The following is a 4,479-nucleotide window of genomic DNA, read 5'->3' as shown; positions in this document are numbered from 1 at the left end:
GGGACCAGATGCCATGATCTTCGTTTTCTGAATGTTGAGCTTTAAGCCAACTTTTTCACTCTCCTCTTTCACTCTCATCAAGAGGCTTTTTAGTTCCTCTTCACTTTCTGCCATAAGGGTGGTGTCATCTGCATATCTGAGGTTATTGATATTTCTCCCGGCAATCTTGATTCCAGCTTGTGGTTTTTTCAGCCCAGCGTTTCTCATAATGTACTCTGTCATCATAAGTAGTTACAAAATTTTTTTTTCTTGGGATGAAAATATTTAAGGTCTACTCTCAGCAGCTTCAAGTATGTATTACAGTATTATTAAATATAGTAACCATGCTCTACATTATATCCCCAAGACTATTTATTTTATAATTGGAAATTGGTACCTTTTTTTTTTTTTTTATGTGAACCATTTAAAAGTCTTTATTGAATTTGTTACAATATTACTTCTTGTTTTGTTTTGTTTTTTTTCCTGGAGTGGCAGGAAATTTTTTCCTGAAATGGCAACCCACTCTAGTATTCTTGCCTGGAAAATTCCATGGACAGAGGAGCCTGGTGGGCTACAGACAGTCCAGGAGATCTCAAAGAGTTGGATGTGACTGAGCACACATGCACGCGTCTGTTTTACGCTTTGGTTTTTTGGCCACGAGGCACATGGGATCTTAGCTTACTCCCTGCATTTGAAGGTGAAATTTTAACCTCTGGACCACCAGGGAATTCCCTGTTACCTTATCTTATGGTGTTGTAATATCTTAAAAATCACTCAGTGTAGTATCTTAAAAATCACTCAGTCACCTCCAGAAATTAAAATTATTGAGACACAGTGATAAGTGCTATGAAAGTAATAAAAACAGAGGTGTTACAGAAAAACCGGAGGCGCACCACCTGAGAGTGACAATAAGGAAATATTTCGCTGCTGCGGCTAGGTTGCTCAATTGTGTCTGACTCTTTGTGACCCCACGGACTGTAGCTGCCAGGTTTCTCTGTCCATGGGATTCTCCAGTCAAGAATACTGGAGTGGGTTGCCATTTCCTCCTCCAGAAATATTTTGCTAAGAAGGTGTCATTTGTTATCGAGGAGTCAGTCAGTAGAGAATATTTAGAACATACTGTATAGTACAGGGAACTCTACTTAATGCCCTGTGGTGACCTAATGGGAAGGAAGTCCGAAAGGGAGGGGAAGTGTGTATATGAGGGCTTCCCAGGCGGCTCAGTGGTGAAGAATCCGCCTGCAGCGCAAGAGGCAGGTTTGAGCTGTGGGTCAGGACGATCTCTTGGAGAAGGAAATGGCAACCCACCCCAGTATTCTTGCCTGAAAATTCCCAAGGACAGAGGAGCCTTGTGGCCTACAGTGCATGGACTCACAAAAGAGTCAGACAGGACCTAGCGACTAAACGACAATGACAAATATGTATACGCATGGCTGATTCATTTTGCTGTACAGTTGAAACCAACACAGTGTTGTAAACTGACTGTACTCCTATAAAAGTTGATTTAAAAAAAAAAGAAAGGATTGCAAGTGTTAATATCCTGAGGCAAGACAAGCTTTACTTCCCTTGAACAGGAAGGCCTGGCTGGCTGGAGCAGCGCGATCAGGGGCAGAGTGAGACAGGAAGAGGTGGGAGGGGGAAGTGGGGCAAAGTTCATGGAGGGCCTTGGACCGGGTGGGCCATATAGACATGCATGTAAGTGTTCCCATGTATTGTGAAGAGTGCATGATATTTGCACTTGCCTCAAAGTCTTTGCAGGTACTGCTGCTGCTGCTGCTACTGCTACTGCTGCTGCTAAGTCGCTTCAGTGGTGTCCGACTCTGTGTGACCCCATAAACGGCAGCCCACTAGGCTCCCCCGTCCCTGGGATTCTCCAGGCAAGAACACTGGAGTGGGTTGCCATTTCCTTCTCCAGTGCATGAAAGTAAAAAGTGAAAGTGAAGTTGCTCAGTCGTGTCCAACTTTTCGAGACCCCATGGACTGCAGCCCACCAGGCCCCTCCGTCCATGGGATTTTCCAGGCAAGAGTACTGGAGTGGGGTGTTGCACGTACTAGTGAACCTAAAGGTTTGGATCTCAGGTGCAATTCCAGGAACCAGAGTAGCAAGGAGAGTGACAGTTCTAAGTGAATGTATTTGGTGCTACTGCTGCTGCTGCTAAGTCGCTTCAGTCATGTCCGACTCTGTGCGACCCCATGGACTGCAGCCTACCAGGCTCCTCTGTCCAGGGAATTTTCCAGGCAAGAGTACTGGAGTGGGTTGTCACTGCCTTCTCCGAATGCATTTGGTAGCAGTCCTTAAATCTTACTCTGGCTTTTCGCTTATATTTCTTGTAAAGTGGGTCTTTGTAAGTTGAGAGAGGATCACCTTCATCCAGCCGTGCTGAGTGAAATTATAAATGTCACGATGTGTGCATAAAAAGGGCAAGAACCAAGTGCTAGGTGCAATCTCCATGTGAGTAAAGGGTAGAGGAGGAGTGGCTTTCTTTAATAAAGTTTTTGTTGAAGCTGAGCTTACCAACTGTTGGGTTCAGAGCCTGCATGTGAATCAAATTCCCCAGCTAGGCTTGAATCCTGATTAGAATGACAGCTAACTGGCTTAGTCCTCACAGCTTTTTAAAATCAGACACCAAGAGGTCACAGCCACCTTTTTGGTTTAGAATGACATAATTGTGTTTTCATTTACCTATGAAGGTCATAAGAATATTAATTTCTAGATTCAGAAAACAGATTCCAAATATTATAGGGAAAATTTTCATCTGAATTCCTCTTTTCCCATAACACAAAATATTTTCTTTTGAGCCATGCTTGGGTTGCAGATTTTCACATGAGAGGGTATGGTGGGGAATAGTTTATTAATGACAATAAATGGGTAAGGGTACCACAGCTTAATACCTTTATTATTAGTAAAACTTGGTTTTGTAGCTGCTATTGTTTTCCCCACTTTATAGATGAGAAAACTGAGACCCAGAGAGTTTAAACTACCCAAGACCAAACAAGTAGTGTAGCCAGGGATCCTTGGTGGAACTGCCTTCAGTCAGGTTTGTTTGCCTCTAGCCTGTGTCTCCCACCACAAAGTCTCCCAGGGCCTGGTTTAACCACCCGCCCCAGAAGAGCAGGCCTGCCTCACCTCACACAGGTGTGGGTAGGAATTGAGAAGGCCAATCAGGTTTGCCAAGGACTCTACAGGTGGTAATTGTAAAACAGAATAAAAGGAAGCCACGCATTGGGCTGCACCCACTCATGGACAGACGTCATCTCAGAGGCAAGGCAAATGGTTCTCCTGGTGCTGAGATAGGTGAGACTGCTCCTTCTGAGGACAAGGACTCAGCAGCAACTCCTGGTGAGCTTTCCTTTTTACTGAACTGGGTGAGGGACGTGTTTCAAGGTAAAGGAGTTTCCCATTTAGTAGAGAAAATAGCACTTTTAAAGTGTTTACAGAAAAGCCTAGATCAAGAATATAATATAGTATAATAGATTCTATAACATATTCCCTAATATATTCTTTCTCTAATGTAGTCTCTAAACAATATATTTTATATATAATATATTCCATGCATAATTTATTTCCTGTGTAATATAGTCCATGTATCATTCCCCTAGTATGTTTCCCCCAAAACAACAGTAATCATAACTATCCATTAAATAATAATTTTGAGGATGTTTGTATTTATTGTATATCATATTTCAAAAAGAATAGGATGCACCTTAAAATGTATGATTTAACATTATACAGAAGATTGTAAATACGTTTTGACATAATAAAGAGAAAACTAAAGGCAGGAAAGTAAAATTGAAGCAGAGACGGGTCATATTACCCCATCAATTCAATTCAGTTCAGTCGCTCAGTCGTGTCCGACTCTTTGCGACCCCATGAATCGCAGCACGCCAGACCTCCCTGTCCATCACCAACTCCCAGAGTTCACTCAAACTCACATCCATTGAGTCAGTGATGCCATCCAGCCATCTCATCCTCTGTCGTCCCCTTTTCCTCCTGCCAGCAATCTCTCCCAGCATCAGAGTATTTTCCAATGAGTCAACTCTTCACATGAGGTGGCCAAAGAACGGACTGGTTGGGTCTCCTTGCAGTCCAAGGGACTCTCAAGACTCTTCTCCAACACCACAGTTCAAAAGCATCAATTCTTCGGCACTCAGCCTTCTTCACAGTCCAACTCTCACATCCATACATGACCACTGGAAAAACCATAGCCTTGACTAGATGGACCTTTGTTGGCAAAGTAATGTCTCTGCTTTTGAATATGCTATCTAGGTTGGTCATAACTTTCCTTCCAAGGAGTAAGCATCTTTTAATTTCATGGCTGCAGTCATCATCTGCAGTGATTTAGCCCCCAAAAATAAAGTCTGACACTGTTTCCACTGTTTCCCCATCTATTTGCCATGAAGTGATGGGACCAGATGCCATGATCTTCGTTCTCTGAATGTTGAGTTTTAAGCCAACTTTTTCACTCTCCTCTTTCACCTTCATCAAGAGGCTTTTTAGTT

This window comes from Bison bison, unplaced genomic scaffold (genome assembly GCF_000754665.1).
Source record: "Bison bison bison isolate TAMUID 2011002044 unplaced genomic scaffold, Bison_UMD1.0 scf7180017864531, whole genome shotgun sequence".
NCBI classification, from domain to species: domain Eukaryota; kingdom Metazoa; phylum Chordata; class Mammalia; order Artiodactyla; family Bovidae; genus Bison; species Bison bison.
Note: the sequence above shows the minus strand (reverse complement) of the source record.